This window comes from Cryptomeria japonica, unplaced genomic scaffold (assembly GCF_030272615.1).
Source record: "Cryptomeria japonica unplaced genomic scaffold, Sugi_1.0 HiC_scaffold_61, whole genome shotgun sequence".
NCBI classification, from domain to species: Eukaryota; Viridiplantae; Streptophyta; class Pinopsida; order Cupressales; family Cupressaceae; genus Cryptomeria; species Cryptomeria japonica.
In genome coordinates, this window is record NW_026728883.1 from 467,501 (window position 1) to 485,340 (window position 17,840).

The 17,840-nt window shown below is 60.3% G+C and overlaps 1 non-coding gene across 1 annotated transcript; it reads left to right on the forward strand.

Annotated features, from left to right (window-relative positions):
* The first annotated feature begins 11,881 nt into the window (after positions 1-11,881).
* On the forward strand, positions 11,882-12,000 carry LOC131863402 (5S ribosomal RNA). Its single transcript, XR_009362323.1, has one exon. It is a non-coding gene; the product is annotated as a 5S ribosomal RNA (ribosomal RNA).
* The last annotated feature ends 5,840 nt before the right edge of the window (positions 12,001-17,840 follow it).

Below are 17,840 nucleotides of genomic sequence, written 5' to 3' on the forward strand. Positions count from 1 at the left end.
CGGGAAGGCCCCGACGGCTAAACGGAAGAGGCTGCAGGGCCGCCTCGGAATGGTCCAAGCATCGGACGCGATTGGGACGACTACCAGTGCCAACCCCTTATCCCGCGATGCGTCCGATACACAGATAGTTCCAAGGCGGCCGAGGAGCCTCACCGCATATCAATCGGGGTGCGAGGCGAGGGATGGGGCGGGAAGGCCCCAACGGCTAGACGGAAGAGGCTTCAGGGCCACCTCGGAATGCTCCAAGCATCGGACGCGCTTGGGGCGACTACCAGTGCCAACCCCTTATCCCGCGATGCGTCCGATACACAGATGGTTCCAAGGCGGCCGAGGAGCCTCACCGCATAGCAATCGGGGGTGCGAGGCGAGGGATGGGGCGGGAAGGCCCCAACGGCTAGACGGAAGAGGCTTCAGGGCCGCCTCGGAATGGTCCAAGCATCGGACGCGCTTGGGGCGACTACCAGTGACAACCCCTCATCCCGCGATGCGTCCGATACGAAGATGGTTCCAAGGCGGCCGAGGAGCCTCACCGCATAGCAATCGGGGTGCGAAGTGGGGGATGCGGCGAGATGGCCCCAACGGCTAGACGGAAGAGGCCACAGGGCCGCGTCGGAATAGTCCAAGCATCGGACGCGCTTGGGGCGACTACCAGTGACAACCCCTTATCCCGCGATGCGTCCGATACGAAGATAGTTCCAAGGCGGCCGAGGAGCCTCACCGCATAGCAATCCGGGTGCGAGGTGGGGGATGCGGCGAGATGGCCCCAACGGCTAGACGGAAGAGGCTGCAGGGCCGCCTCGGAATAGTCCAAGCATCGGACGCGCTTGGGGCGACTACCAGTGACAACCCCTTATCCCGCGATGCTTCCGATACGAAGACAGTTCCAAGGCGGCCGAGGAGCCTCACCGCATAGCAATGGGGGTGCGAGGTGAGGGATGCGGCGAGATGGCCCCAACGGCTAGACGGAAGAGGCCACAGGGCCGCCTCGGAATAGTCCAAGCATCGGACGCGCTTGGGGCGACTACCAGTGACAACCCCTTATCCCGCGATGCATCCGATACGAAGATAGTTCCCAGGCGGCCGAGGAGCCTCACCGCATAGCAATCGGGGTGCGAGGCGAGGGATGCGGCGAGATGGCCCCAAAGGGTAGACGGAAGAGGCTGCGGGGCCGCCTCGGAATAGTCCAAGCATCGAACGCGCTTGGGGCGACTACCACTGCCAACCCCTTATCCCGCGATGCGTCCGATACACAGATAGTTCCGAGGCGGCCGAGGAGCTGGGGGATGCGGCGAGATGGCCCCAACGGCTAGACGGAAGAGGCTGCAGGGCCGCCTCGGAATAGTCCAAGCATCGGACGCGCTTGGGGCGACTACCAGTGACAACCCCTTATCCCGCGATGCGTCCGATACACAGATAGTTCCGAGGCGGCCAAGGAGCCTCACCGCATAGCAATCGTGGTGCGAGGTGGGGGATGCAGCGAGATGGCCCCAACGGCTAGACGGAAGAGGCTGCAGGGCCGCCTCGGAATGGTCCAAGCATCGGACGCGCTTGGGGCGACTACCACTGCCAACCCCTTATCCCGCGATGCGTCCGATACACAGATAGTTCCAAGTCGGCCGAGGAGCCTCACCGAATAGCAATCGGGGTGCGAGGCGAGGGATGCGGCGAGAAAGCCCCAACGGCTAGAGGGAAGAGGCTTCAGGTCCGCCTCGGAATGGTCCAAGCATCGGACGCGCTTGGGGCGACTACCAGTGACAACCCCTTATCCCGCGACGCGTCCGATACACAGATAGTTCCAAGGCGGCCGAGGAGCCTCACCGCATAGCAATCGGGGTGCGAGGCGAGGGATGCGGCGAGAAGGACCCAACGGCTAGACGGAAGAGGCTTCAGGGCCGCCTCGGAATGGTCCAAGCATCGGACGCGCTTGGGGCGACTACCAGTGACAACCCCTTATCCCGCGACGCGTCCGATACACAGATAGTTCCAAGGCGGCCGAGGAGCCTCACCGCATAGCAATCGGGGTGCGAGGCGAGGGATGCGGCGAGAAGGACCCAACGGCTAGACGGAAGAGGCTTCAGGTCCGCCTCGGAATGGTCCAAGCATCGGACGCGCTTGGGGCGACTACCAGTGACAACCCCTTATCCCGCGACGCGTCCGATACACAGATAGTTCCAAGGCGGCCGAGGAGCCTCACCGCATAGCAATCGGGGTGCGAGGCGAGGGATGCGGCGAGAAGGACCCAACGGCTAGACGGAAGAGGCTTCAGGGCCGCCTCGGAATGGTCCAAGCATCGGACGCGCTTGGGGCGACTACCAGTGACAACCCCTTATCCCGCGATGCGTCCGATACACAGATAGTTCCAAGGCGGCCGAGGAGCCTCACCGCATAGCAATCGGGGTGCGAGGCGAGGGATGCGGCGAGAAGGACCCAACGGCTAGACGGAAGAGGCTTCAGGGCCGCCTCGGAATGGTCCAAGCATCGGACGCGCTTGGGGCGACTACCAGTGACAACCCCTTATCCCGCGACGCGTCCGATACACAGATAGTTCCAAGGCGGCCGAGGAGCCTCACCGCATAGCAATCGGGGTGCGAGGCGAGGGATGCGGCAAGAAGGACCCAACGGCTAGACGGAAGAGGCTTCAGGGCCGCCTCGGAATGGTCCAAGCATCGGACGCGCTTGGGGCGACTACCAGTGACAACCCCTTATCCCGCGACGCGTCCGATACACAGATAGTTCCAAGGCGGCCGAGGAGCCTCACCGCATAGCAATCGGGGTGCGAGGCGAGGGATGCGGCGAGAAGGACCCAACGGCTAGACGGAAGAGGCTTCAGGTCCGCCTCGGAATGGTCCAAGCATCGGACGCGCTTGGGGCGACTACCAGTGACAACCCCTTATCCCGCGACGCGTCCGATACACAGATAGTTCCAAGGCGGCCGAGGAGCCTCACCGCATAGCAATCGGGGTGCGAGGCGAGGGATGCGGCGAGAAGGACCCAACGGCTAGACGGAAGAGGCTTCAGGGCCGCCTTGGAATGGTCCAAGCATCGGACGCGCTTGGGGCGACTACCAGTGACAACCCCTTATCCCGCGACGCGTCCGATACACAGATAGTTCCAAGGCGGCCGAGGAGCCTCACCGCATAGCAATCGGGGTGCGAGGCGAGGGATGCGGCGAGAAGGACCCAACGGCTAGACGGAAGAGGCTTCAGGGCCGCCTCGGAATGGTCCAAGCATCGGACGCGCTTGGGGCGACTACCAGTGACAACCCCTTATCCCGCGATGCGTCCGATACACAGATAGTTCCAAGGCGGCCGAGGAGCCTCACCGCATAGCAATCGGGGTGCGAGGCGAGGGATGCGGCGAGAAGGACCCAACGGCTAGACGGAAGAGGCTTCAGGGCCGCCTCGGAATGGTCCAAGCATCGGACGCGCTTGGGGCGACTACCAGTGACAACCCCTTATCCCGCGACGCGTCCGATACACAGATAGTTCCAAGGCGGCCGAGGAGCCTCACCGCATAGCAATCGGGGTGCGAGGCGAGGGATGCGGCGAGAAGGACCCAACGGCTAGACGGAAGAGGCTTCAGGGCCGCCTCGGAATGGTCCAAGCATCGGACGCGCTTGGGGCGACTACCAGTGACAACCCCTTATCCCGCGACGCGTCCGATACACAGATAGTTCCAAGGCGGCCGAGGAGCCTCACCGCATAGCAATCGGGGTGCGAGGCGAGGGATGCGGCGAGAAGGACCCAACGGCTAGACGGAAGAGGCTTCAGGGCCGCCTCGGAATGGTCCAAGCATCGGACGCGCTTGGGGCGACTACCAGTGACAACCCCTTATCCCGCGACGCGTCCGATACACAGATAGTTCCAAGGCGGCCGAGGAGCCTCACCGCATAGCAATCGGGGTGCGAGGCGAGGGATGCGGCGAGAAGGACCCAACGGCTAGACGGAAGAGGCTTCAGGGCCGCCTGGGAATGGTCCATGCATCGCACGCGCTTGGGGCGACTACCAGTGACAACCCCTTATCCCGCGACGCGTCCGATACACAGATAGTTCCAAGGCGGCCGAGGAGCCTCACCGCATAGCAATCGGGGTGCGAGGCGAGGGATGCGGCGAGAAGGACCCAACGGCTAGACGGAAGAGGCTTCAGGGCCGCCTCGGAATGGTCCAAGCATCGGACGCGCTTGGGGCGACTACCAGTGACAACCCCTTATCCCGCGACGCGTCCGATACACAGATAGTTCCAAGGCGGCCGAGGAGCCTCACCGCATAGCAATCGGGGTGCGAGTCGAGGGATGCGGCGAGAAGGACCCAACGGCTAGACGGAAGAGGCTTCAGGGCCGCCTCGGAATGGTCCAAGCATCGGACGCGCTTGGGGCGACTACCAGTGACAACCCCTTATCCCGCGATGCGTCTGATACACAGATAGTTCCAAGGCGGCCGAGGAGCCTCACCGCATAGCAATCGGGGTGCGAGGCAAGGGATGCGGCGAGAAGGACCCAACGGCTAGACGGAAGAGGCTTCAGGGCCGCCTCGGAATGGTCCAAGCATCGGACGCGCTTGGGGCGACTACCGTTGCCAACCCCTTATCCCGCGATGCGTCTGATACACAGATAGTTCCGAGGCGGCCGAGGAGCCTCACCGCATAGCAATCGGGTTGCGAGGCAGATTATTGGGAAGGGAACCCCCTGGGATGCGGCTCAAGCAGTGCCCAAAGGGACTGGAATGCGGAATCACATCGAGAGACCCAAATGCTATACGAGGGCTCAAATCGAATTATCGATTTGGCCACGACATGGACGCATCGGAACGACTACCTTTGCCGAACCACTCGCAATTGCATCCATACCGAAACCAATAGACATTTCCGTTAGAGCCCTCGCATAGCATTCGGGAATCTCGCATGCCCCTCTAAATCGACCAATGCTGGCGCTCAACGAAAATCCGAGCGCTACCACCGTTCGAGCGCCAGCATTGGTCGAGTTAGAGGGGCACGGGGGAGAATGCTCCAGTCAACACCTCCCCTATATAAGTTATTTGTCCGATTCTCGCACAACCGTAGTCTGCCTCGTCGAATCAAACAACGGTCCCAGATTCCGACTTCCGTTCCGTAGAGACCCAAAAGCTAGATGGAGGCTCGCAAGAAAGAGAGTCGGCGCATAGCAATCGGGTTTCTCGAACGTTTAGGGACCGAGCTCACTTGCGGATAGGGCAAAATCCGCCAAGCAACCCAAAAGCTAGACGGGGGCTCGAATCGAATCGCCTAGGCGGCCACAACAACGACGTGTTGGATCGACTACCAGTGCCAAACCATTCAGCAAGACTAGTCTGTGTCGAGGCCGGATAGAGATTCTCAGAGAGCGCCCGTATAGCATTTAGGAGACCTGCCGCGTCCCTCACACTCGACAAATGGTGGTGCACGTTTATAAATCCGAGCGATCCCAACCCTTTCAAGCACCAACATCGGTCGAGATAGAGGGGCACGGAGGGGGCTGCGTGAGACAACACAGTCCCCTATATAAGTTATTTGTCCGATTCTCACACATCCGAAGAATGGTCATCAAATCGGACAACAGCCCAAACTTCCGACTTCCGTCCCAGAAAGCCCAAGAGCTATCTAAAACGTTCATGGCCGGAACTCGATCGCGGCTATACCAGTCCGCCAAGCAACCCAAAAGCTAGACTGGAGCTCTAGTCGAATCACCTCTGTGGCCATTGCAAGGACGTGTTGGAGCGACTACCATTGCCGAACCATTCCGCAGGTCGAGTCCATACCAAGGCCGCATAGAGATTCACGATGAGCTCCTGCATAGCAATCAGGAGACTTGCCGTGTCCATCACAATCGATAAATCCTGGTGCAAGATTTTTGCATCCGAGCGCTCCAACCAGTCGAGCACCAGCATCAATCGACATAAACGGGCACGGGGGGAGGATGCTCGAGAACACTACCTCCCCTATATAAGTTATTTGTCCGATTCTCAAGCAGCCGAAGTCTGGTCATCGAATCGGGTCAAAGACCACAACTTCCGACTTTACCCACAATGCAAGTCATCGAATCGAACATCGGCCCCCGAGTCGGACTCCATGCGTATGTCAGGTCATCGGACCCAAATTCCGCCTTCCTGCGCATGGCGGGCCATCAATATCAACTCGGTCATCGGACCCAAACTCCGCCTTTCTGCGCATGGCACGCCTTCAAATCGGTCATCGGACCCAAATTCCGCCTTCCTGTGCATGGCGGGCCATCAACATCAACTCGGTCATCGGACCCAAATTCCGCCTTTCTGCGCATGGCACGCCATCAACTCGGTCATCGGACCCAAATTCCGCCTTCCTGCGCATGGCAGGTCATCGGACACAAATTCAGACCTCGCCAATATGCCTACGTATCGAATCGGTCATCGGACCCAACTTCCGACTTCATCCATACTGTAGGGTCTTTGAGGTTGGCGCGGTGCGCTCAACCCGGGGAGTCGACCCATCGAAGCATACACCTCCCCTATATAAGCTATTTGTCCGATTCCCACACCTGTGTAGTTTGCACCTCTGACCAGGACATCGACCCCAACTTCCGAACTCGACTGCAACGACGGCACCAGCGCCTTGGTGCGCACCTTGCGACGCACAGTCCCAACATTCGCCTTCCTGCACATGGCAGGTCATCGGACCCAAATTCCGACCTCGCGAGTATGCCTACATATCGAATCGGTCATCGGACACAACTTCCGACTTCATCCATACCGTAGGGTCTTTGAGGTTGGCGCGGTGCGCTCAACCCGGGGAGTCGACCCAACGAAGCATACACCTCCCCTATATAAGCTATTTGTCCGATTCCCACACCTGTGTAGTTTGCACCTCCGATCAGGACATCGACCCCAACTTCCGAACTCGCCTGCAACGACCGAACCAGCGCCTTGGTGCGCACCTTGCAACGCACAGTGCCAACATTCGCCTTCCTGCACATGGCAGGTCATCGGACCCAAATTCCGACCTCGCGAGTATGCCTACATATCGAATCGGTCATCGGACCCAACTTCCGACTTCATCCATACCGTAGGGTCTTTGAGGTTGGCGCGGTGCGCTCAACCCGGGGAGTCGACCCAACGAAGCATACACCTCCCCTATATAAGCTATTTGTCCGATTCCCACACCTGTGTAGCTTGCACCTCCGATCAGGACATCGACCCCAACTTCCGAACTCGACTAAAAAGACCGCACCAGCACCTTGGTGTGCACCTTGCAACGCACAGTGCCAACATTCGCCTTCCTGCACATGGCAGGTCATCGGACCCAAATTCCGACCTCATGAGCATACCTACTAATCGAATCGGTCATCGGACCCAACTTCCGACTTCATCCATACCGTAGGGTCTTTGAGGTTGGCGCGGTGCGCTCAACCTGGGGAGTCGACCCATCGAAGCATACACCTCCCCTATATAAGCTATTTGTCCGATTCCGACACCTGTGTAGTTTGCACCTCCGCTCAGGACATCGACCCCAACTTCCGAACTCGCCTGCAACGACCGAACCAGCGCCTTGGTGCGCACCAAAAGTGCGCACTTTTGGAGGGCACTTTTGTGCGCTCCAAAGGTGCGCACTTTTGGAGGGCACTTTTGTGCGCTCCAAAGGTGCGCACTTTTGGAGGGCACTTTTTGGAGGGCACTTTTGTGCGCTCCAAAGGTGCGCACTTTTGGAGGGCACTTTTTGGAGGGCACTTTTCTGCGCTCCAAAGGTGCGCACTTTTGGAGGGCACTTTTTGGAGGGCACTTTTCTGCGCTCCAAAGGTGCGCACTTTTGGAGGGCACTTTTTGGAGGGCACTTTTCTGCGCTCCAAAGGTGCGCACTTTTGGAGGGCACTTTTTGGAGGGCACTTTTCTGCGCTCCAAAGGTGCGCACTTTTGGAGGGCACTTTTGTGCACTCCAAAGGTGCACACTTTTGGAGGGCACTTTTTGGAGGGCACTTTTCTGCACTCCAAAGGTGCGCACTTTTGGAGGGCACTTTTTGGAGGGCACTTTTGTGCGCTCCAAAGGTGCGCACTTTTGGAGGGCACTTTTTGGAGGGCACTTTTGTGCGCTCCAAAGGTGCGCACTTTTGGAGGGCACTTTTGTGCACTCCAAAGGTGCGCACTTTTGGAGGGCACTTTTCCTGCGCTCCAAAGGTGCACACCTAGGTGAGCACCTTCGACCACACCTTGTAGCACACCAAACTCTGACTTTCGACTTCATCCGCAATGCAGGGTCTTTGAGGTTGGCGCAATGCGCACAACCAGGGGAGTCGACCCATCAAACCCAACACCTCCCCTATATAAGCTATTTGTCTGATTCTCATACATGCGTAGCCTGCAGGAGCAATTAGGACATCGACCCCAACTTTCGGCTTCTAAACGAAAACAAGGTCTTTGAGGTTGGTGTAATGCGAACAACTAGGGGAGTCAACCCATCAAACCCAACACCTCCCCTATATAAGCTATTTGTCTGATTCTCATACATGTGTAGTCTACAGGAGCAATTAGGACATCGACCCCAACTTTTGACTTCTTAACGAAAACAAGGTCTTTGAGGTTGACGTAATGCGCACAACCAGGGGAGTCGACCCATCAAACCCAACACCTCCCCTATATAAGCTATTTGTCCGATTCTCATACATGTGTAGCCTACAGGAGCCATTAGGACATTGACCCCAACTTTTGACTTCTTAACGAAAACAAGGTCTTTGAGGTTGGCGTAATGCGCACAACCAAGGGAGTTGACCCATCAAACCCAACACCTCCCCTATATAAGCTATTTGTCTGATTCTCATACATGTGTAGCCTGCAACAACGATTAGGACATCCACCCCAACTTCTGAATTCGTCTGCGTTGACCGCACCAAAGGTGCACGCCTTGGTGCTCACCAAAATCCGACTTCCGACTTCTTCTGCTATGCGGGGTCTTTGAGGTTGGCGCAGTGCGCACAACCAGGGGAGTCAACCCACCGAATGCAACACCTCCCCTATATAAGCTATTTGTCTGATTCTCATACATGCGTAGACTGCAGCAATGATTAGGACATCCACCCCAACTTTTGACTTCTTAAACAAGACAGGGTCTTTGAAGTTGGTGCAGTGCACACAACCAGGGGAGTCGACCCATCAAACGCAACACCTCCCCTATATAAAGCTATTTGTCCGATTCTCATACGTGTAGTCTGCAGCAGCGATTAGGACATCGACCCCAACTTCCGAATTCGTTTGCATTGACCGCACCAAAGGTGCACGCCTTGGTGTGCACCTTGGAGTGCACTTTGGTGCTCACCTCGGTGCACACTTTGGTGTGCACCTCGGTGTGCACCAAAGGTGCGCACCTTGGAGCGCACCAAAGGTGTACACTTTGGAGCGCACCACATAGGGTCTTTGAGAGGTTGGCGCAGTGCGCACACCAAGGTGGGTGTTGAGGTGCGTGCCGAGGTGGGTGGGTGCTAGGGTGCGCTCCATGGTGGGTGCCAGGGTGGGTGCGTGCTAGGGTGGATTCCAAAGAGGGTCATAGGGTGGGTGCCAAGGTGGGTTGGTGATATAGTGGGTTCAAAGGTGGGTACTAGGGTGGGTTCCAAGGTGGGTCACAAGTTGGGTGCCAGGATGCGTGGGTGTTAGGTTGGGTGCCAAGGTGGGCTCCTGCGTGGGTGGGTGCTAGGGTGGGTTTCAAGGTGGACGCGAGGGCGGGTGCCAAGGTGGGTAACAAGTTGGGTGTTAGGATGGGTGAGTGCTAGAGTGGGTGCCAAGGTGGGTGGGTGCTAAGGTGGATGCCAAGGTGGTTCACAGGGTGGGTGGGTTCTAGGGTGAGTTCCAAGGTGGGTCACAGGTTTAGTGCTAGGGTGCGTGTCAAGGCGGGTGTCGAGGTGCCTGGGTGCTAGGGTGTGGATGCCAATGTGGGTCATAGGGTGGGTACTAGGGTGGGCTGCAATGTGGGTGCCAAGGTGGGTAACATGCTCGGTTGGTTCTAAATTGGGTGTCAGGGTGGGTGTGCACCCACCTTGCCCGAGGTGGGTGCCAAGGTGCCAGTGTGGGTGGGTGCTAAGGTGGATGCCAAGGTGGGTGAGAAGGTGGGTGATAGGTTGAGTGGTAGGATGGGTGGGTGCCAAGATGGGTCACAGGGTGGGTGCAAGGGTGGGTAGGTGCTAGGGTTGGTGTCAGGGTGGGTGGGTGCTAGGTTGGGTTCCAAGGTGGGTGCGAGGGTGAGTGTCAAGGTGGGTCACAGGTTAGGTGCTAGGATGGGTGAGTGCTAGGGTGCAAAGGTGCCAGGGTGGGTGCTAGGATGGGTCGATGCTAGGGTGAGTGGCAAGGTGGGTCCACAAGTGTCAAGGTGGGTGCCGAGGTGGGTGCCAACTTGGGTTCCAAGGTGGGTGCCAAGTGGGCGACTGCTATGGTGGATGCCAAGGTGGGTCACGGGGTGGGTGCCAAGTTGCTAGGTTGTGTTCCAAGGTGGGTGCCAACGTGGCTGCTAGGGTGCGTGGGTTAAAGGGTGTGTCACAACGTGGGTGCCAGGATGGGTGCGCACCCACACTGGCCAAGACGGGTGCAAGGTTGGGTTCCAAGCCCGGTCACAGGCTGGGTGCTAGGATGGGTGGGTGCCAAGGTGGGCACCAGGGTGGGTGCACCCACCCTGGCCAAGGTGGGTCACGGGGTGGGTCCTAGGGTGGGTAACAGGGTGGGTACTAAGGTGCGTGCCAAGGTGGGTCATGGGGTGGGTGCCAAGGTGGGCACCAGGGTGGGTGTGCACCAACCCTAGCCAGGGTAGGTCACGGGGTGGTTGTCGGGGTGGGCGTCAAGGAGCCAAGGTGGGTGGCAAGTAGCCAAGTTGCGTGCCAAGGTGGGTGTCGGGGTGGGTGCCAAGGATCCAAGGTGGGTGCCAAGGAACCAAGGTGGGTGTCTGGGTGGGTGCCGAGGTGGGAGCCAGGGTGGGTCCCAAGGTGAGTGCAAAGGTGGGTGCCAGGGTCAAGGTGAGTGCCAATGTGGGTTCCAAGGTGCCAGGGTCAGGGTGAGTGCCAATGTGGGTTCAAAGGTGCTAAGTTGGGTGCGAGGTTGGGTGCGAGGGTGGGTGGGTGCCAAGGTGTGCTAGGTGGAAGCCCGGGTGGGTCGGCATCCCATGGGTGTCGAGTTGGGTGCCTGATGGGTGCTTCTTGTCAAGTTTTAGTCGTCGGGACTCATTTCGAGCCTTAGAGGTCGTTTCTTGTCCGGTTGCCCTGTCTTCGACCTGGGAACCCAATTTTGGTCCTCGGGTCCCATTTTTTTTTGTCTCGCATCCCACTTTTGGCCTGTGGCCTTTTCGGGGTCGATTCTCGTTTTGGGCATCAGAGCATGTTTCTTCTCCTAAAACCCAATATTTGTTTATTAAGTCTCGGAACACATTTTTGTTCTCGTGGACCCATCATGGGTCTTGGAACGCATTTGTGGTCCTTGGGTCCCATTTTGCATCCCGAAACTTGTGTTTTGGTGCTTGATCCCTATTTTGGGTGCCCACCTTGCACCAAGTGCGCACCCGGGGCAAACCGAGCGCCTTGGTGCACCGGGGCAAGATCGAGCGTGCACCCGAGGCGCCCCGAACATGCACCAAGGTGCACTCGGCCCACATGTGAGCGCAGGTCGTTGCGCCCGAGGTGGTGTGTGGGCACCGCGTTGCAGACGGGACACTGCACGCACACGACGCCCCGTCCAGGTGCACGCACGTAGGCCGGGCCGGGTGCACACCCGACGCCCTAGCAAGGTGCGCGCACCCGGGCAGGGCTCACACTTGGCGAACGGGGCGCACTTCGCGAGGGAGGGTGTGCACCTCGACGGGGGTGGGTGGCCGGGGTGGATTCGCACGTGGGTCGCGGTTTGCTAAGTACACACTGCGACAAGCTCATAACGGGTGCGATCATACCAGCGTTAGTGCACCGGATCCCATCAGAACTCCGCAGTTAAGCGCGCTTGGGCCGGAGTAGTACTAGGATGGGTGACCTCCCGGGAAGTCCCGGTGTTGCACCCTTTCTTAGTTTTTCGCCGGGCGTCGCAATGCTATTTGAATAAACCTTTTGCCCGTTTGCGTTCTCGTCGGGGCCGGGCCGGGCCGGGGTGCGCTGCCCGCACTACCGCGCGCGCGGGGGCGACACCGAGCGCGCACCCGAGGCGCCCCGAGCACACAGGCCACGGTGCAACCCGGGCGTTGTGCGCGCACCCCGGTGCGCCCGAGGTGCTGCGCGCGCACCCAGGTGAAATCGGTGTGCACCTCGGCCAGTGCGCGCTCGGTCGAGTCGCGCACGTTGGCCAAGGTGCACGGTGATGTTTCTTACTCTAAGGTTCCGCACCAAACGCCCGGGACAGGTGAGCGAAGCTGGGCGGGGCCGGGTGCGCGGCCGGGGCAGGTGCACGCAGCTGGAGAGAGCTTTGGAGCACACCAGAGGTGCGCACCTTGGAGCACACTTCGGAGCGCACCAATGATGCGCTCCATTCAAAAGTTTCCTGAAAAGGCAAAAAAAGTTGAGATTATAGAATTTCCCACTTGAGAGATTGTAAAAAAAAAAAATTTAAAATGAAGGAAACGCGGGTGCCAAGGTGTGCGCGCCCGGGTGCGCAGCCCAGCCAAGGTGTGCGCACCAAGGCGCCCACCCTGGCGAAGGTGCACGCAAGGTGCGCACCCGAGGCAAACCGGACAATTAACCCAACTTTCGACTTCGCGCGCACCTGCGCACCTTGGAGCGCACTTCGGAGCGCTCCTTGTTGCGCACCAATCTTGGGCACCTCGGAGTGCACCATGGCGCCCACCAAGGTGCGCACCCGGGGCAAACCGAGCTCCGACTTCGTGCGCACCTTGGAGCGCACGAAAGGTGCGCACCATGGCGCCCACCAAGGTGCGCAGCCCAGCCAAGGCGTGCGCATCAAGGTGCGCACCCTGGCGAAGGTGCGCACCCGGGGCAAACCGAGCTCCGACTTCGTGCGCACCTTGGAGCGCACAAAGGGTGCGCAACCCAGCCAAGGTGTGCGCACCCCGGGCAAACCGAGCTCCGAATCGTGCGCACCTTGGAGCACACTTCGGAGCCCTCCTTGGTGCGCACCGATGTTGCGCACCTCGGAGCGCACCCGGGGAAAACAATGCAATTAACCCGACTTTCGACTTCGTGGGCACCTCGGAGCGCTCTCGGGTTCGCACCTCGGAGCACACCGAGGTGCGCACCTTTGATGCGCTGCCTTCACCAATTTCCAGAAAAGGCAAGAAAACATTGAGAAGGTGTGCGCACCGAGGTGCCCACCCTGGCGAAGGTGCACGCGAGGTGCGCACCCGGGGCAAACCGGGCTCCGACTTCGTGCACGCCATGCTGCGCACCTTGGAGGGCCATGGTGCGCACCTTGGAGCACACTTCGGAGCGCTCAATGGTGCCCAACCCAGCCAAGGTGCCCACCGCGGCGAAGGTGCACGCGAGGTGCGCACCCGGGGCAAACCGGGCTCCGACTTCGTGCACGCCGCACCTTGGAGCACACTTCGGAGCGCTCCTTGGTGCGCACCAGGGCGCGCAACCCAGCCGAGGTGCCCACCCCGGCGAAGGTGCACGCGGGGTGCGCACCCGAGGCAAACCGGGCTCCGACTTCGTGCACGCCATGGTGCCCACCGCGGCGAAGGTGCACGCGAGGTGCGCACCCGGGGCAAACCGGGCTCCGACTTCGTGCACGCCGCACCTTGGAGCACACTTCGGAGCGCTCCTTGGTGCGCACCAGGGCGCGCAACCCAGCCGAGGTGCCCACCCCGGCGAAGGTGCACGCGAGGTGCGCACCCGGGGCAAACCGGGCTCCGACTTCGTGCACGCCATGGTGCCCACCGCGGCGAAGGTGCACGCGAGGTGCGCACCCGGGGCAAACCGGGCTCCGACTTCGTGCACGCCGCACCTTGGAGCACACTTCGGAGCGCTCCTTGGTGCGCACCATGGTGCCCACCAGGGCGCGCAACCCCGCCGAAGGTGCACGCGAGGTGCGCACCCGGGGCAAACCGGGCTCCGACTTCGTGCACGCCGCACCTTGGAGCACACTTCGGAGCGCTCCTTGGTGCGCACCAGGGCGCGCAACCCCGCCGAAGGTGCACGCGAGGTGCGCACCCGGGGCAAACCGGGCTCCGACTTCGTGCACGCCGCACCTTGGAGCACACTTCGGAGCGCTCCTTGGTGCGCACCAGGGCGCGCAACCCAGCCGAGGTGCCCACCCCGGCGAAGGTGCACGCGAGGTGCGCACCCGGGGCAAACCGGGCTCCGACTTCGTGCACGCCATGGTGCCCACCGCGGCGAAGGTGCGCACCCGGGGCAAACCGGGCTAGGACTTCGTGCACGCCGCACCTTGGAGCACACTTCGGAGCGCTCCTTGGTGCGCACCATGGTGCCCACCAGGCCGCGCAACCCAGCCAAGGTGTGCGCACCAAGGTGCACGCGAGGTGCGCACCCGGGGCAAACCGGGGTCCGGCTTCGTGCACGCCGCACCTTGGAGCACACATCGGGGCGCTCCCGGGTTCGCACCGGCGTTGCGCACCGTGGTGGGCACCTCGGAGCGCACCGTGGTGGGCACCTCGGAGCACACCAAGGTGGGCAGCGAGGTGCGCACCTTTGATGCGATGCCTTCACTAATTTCCATAAAAGGCAAAAGAAAACGAGATTTTAAAATTTCCGTTTTGAAAGATAGTGAGAAAAAGGGAATGTTGGTGCCATCTTGAGCCCGCCCTGGTGCGCAGCCCAGCCAAGGTGTGCGCACCAAGGTGCCCACCCTGGCGAAGGTGCGCGCCCGGGCAATTAACCCAACTTCCAACTTCGCGCGCGCCAGGGTGGGAGCGCACCCAACAACCGGGCCTGGGAAGAGCCAATGCGAGAAACCCCACCAAACGCTCTGACAAAAAAAGAGGGGGCGCTCCAGTAACCCCGCTTCGGAGCGCACCCTGGGCAAACCCAGCCAGGGTGCCCACCCCGGCCAAGGTGCAGGCGAGGTGCGCACCCGGGGCAAACCGGGCTCCGACAACGTGCACGCCGCACCTTGGAGCACACTTCGTAGCGCTCCCGGGTGCGCACCTCAGAGCACACCAAGGTGGGCAGCGAGGTGCGCACCTTTGATGCGCTGCCTTCACTAATTTCCAGAAAAGGCAAAAAAAAGAGGAGATTTTAAAATTTCCGTTTTGAAAGATAGTGAAAAAAACGGAACGCGGGTGCCATCTTGAGCCCGCCCGGGTGCACAGCCCAGGTAAGGTGCCCACCCTGGCAAAGGTGCGCACCCGGGCAATTAACCCTACTTCCGACTTCGTGCGCGCCAGGGTGGCAACCGGGCCTGGGAAGAGCCAATGCGAGAAACCCCACCAAACGCTCTGACAAAAAAAGAGGCGGCGCTCCAATAACCCCGCTTCGGAGCGCAGCCGGGGCAAACCCAGCCAAGGTGCCCACCCCGACGAAGGTGCACGCGAGGTGCGCACCCGGGGCAAACCGGGCTCCGACAACGTGCACGCAGCACCTTGGAGCACACTTCGAAGCACTCCCGGGTGCCCACCGGCGTTGCGCACTGTGGTGGGCAGCGAGGTGCGCACCTTTGATGCGCTGCCTTCACTAATTTCCAGAAAAGGCAAAAAAAAATGAGATTTTAAAATTTCCGTTTTGAAAGATAGTGAAAAAAACGGAACGCGGGTGCCATCTTGAGCCCGCCCTGGTGCGCAGCCCAGGCAAGGCATGCGCACCAAGGTGCCCACCCGCGGTGCACGCCCGGGGCAAACCGGGCTCCGACTTCGTGCAGGCCGCACCTTGGAGCACACTTCGGAGCGCTCCTTGGTGCGCACCATGGTGCCCACCAGGGCGCACCCGGGGCAAACCGGGCTCCGACTTCGTGCACGCCGCACCTTGGAGCACACATCGGAGCGCTCCCAGGTTCGCACCAGCGTTGCGCACCTTTGATGCGCTGCCTTCACTAATTTCCAGAAAAGGCAAAAAAAAACGATATTTTAAAATTTCCGTTCTGAAAGATAGTGAAAAAAACGGAACGCGGGTGCCATCTTGAGCCCTTCCTGGTGCGCAGCCCAGGCAAGTTGTGCGCACCAAGGTGCCCACCCTGGCGGAGGTGCGCGCCCGGGGCAAACCGGGCTCCGACTTCGTGCACTGCATGGTGCCCACCAAGGCGCGCAACCCAGCCAAGGTGCCCACCGCAGCGAAGGTGCACGCGAGGTGCGCACCCGAGGTGCACACCCGGGGCAAACCGAGCTCCGACTTCGTGCACGCCGCACCTTGGAGCACACTTCAGAGCGCTCCTTGGTGCGCACCAGGGCGCGCAACCCAGCCAAGGTGCTCACCCCGGCGAAGGTGCACGCGAGGTGCGCACCCGGGGCAAGCCGGGCTCGGACTTCGTGCACGCCGCACCTTGGAGCACACATCGGAGCGCTCCCGGGTTCGCACCAGCATTGCGCACCTTTGATGCGCTGCCTTCACTAATTTCCAGAAAAGGCAAAAAAAAAAAAAAAACGAGATTTTAAAATTTCCGTTTTGAAAGATAGTGAAAAAAACGGAACGCGGGTGCCATCTTGAGCCCGCCCTGGTGTGCAGCCCAGGCAAGTTGTGCGCACCAAGGCACCCACCCTGGCCAAGGTGGGTCACGGGGTGGGTCCTAGGGTGGGTAACGGGGTGGGTACTAAGGTGCGTGCCAAGGTGGGTCATGGGGTGGGTGCCAAGGTGGGCACCAGGGTGGGTGTGCACCAACCCTAGCCAGGGTAGGTCACGGGGTGGTTGTCGGGGTGGGCGTCAAGGAGCCAAGGTGGGTGGCAAGTAGCCAAGTTGCGTGCCAAGGTGGGTGTCGGGGTGGGTGCCAAGGATCCAAGGTGGGTGCCAAGGAACCAAGGTGGGTGTCTGGGTGGGTGCCGAGGTGGGAGCCAGGGTGGGTCCCAAGGTGAGTGCAAAGGTGGGTGCCAGGGTCAAGGTGAGTGCCAATGTGGGTTCCAAGGTGCCAGGGTCAGGGTGAGTGCCAATGTGGGTTCAAAGGTGCTAAGTTGGGTGCGAGGTTGGGTGCGAGGGTGGGTGGGTGCCAAGGTGTGCTAGGTGGAAGCCCGGGTGGGTCGGCATCCCATGGGTGTCGAGTTGGGTGCCTGATGGGTGCTTCTTGTCAAGTTTTAGTCGTCGGGACTCATTTCGAGCCTTAGAGGTCGTTTCTTGTCCGGTTGCCCTGTCTTCGACCTGGGAACCCAATTTTGGTCCTCGGGTCCCATTTTTTTTTGTCTCGCATCCCACTTTTGGCCTGTGGCCTTTTCGGGGTCGATTCTCGTTTTGGGCATCAGAGCATGTTTCTTCTCCTAAAACCCAATATTTGTTTATTAAGTCTCGGAACACATTTTTGTTCTCGTGGACCCATCATGGGTCTTGGAACGCATTTGTGGTCCTTGGGTCCCATTTTGCATCCCGAAACTTGTGTTTTGGTGCTTGATCCCTATTTTGGGTGCCCACCTTGCACCAAGTGCGCACCCGGGGCAAACCGAGCGCCTTGGTGCACCGGGGCAAGATCGAGCGTGCACCCGAGGCGCCCCGAACATGCACCAAGGTGCACTCGGCCCACATGTGAGCGCAGGTCGTTGCGCCCGAGGTGGTGTGTGGGCACCGCGTTGCAGACGGGACACTGCACGCACACGACGCCCCGTCCAGGTGCACGCACGTAGGCCGGGCCGGGTGCACACCCGACGCCCTAGCAAGGTGCGCGCACCCGGGCAGGGCTCACACTTGGCGAACGGGGCGCACTTCGCGAGGGAGGGTGTGCACCTCGACGGGGGTGGGTGGCCGGGGTGGATTCGCACGTGGGTCGCGGTTTGCTAAGTACACACTGCGACAAGCTCATAAC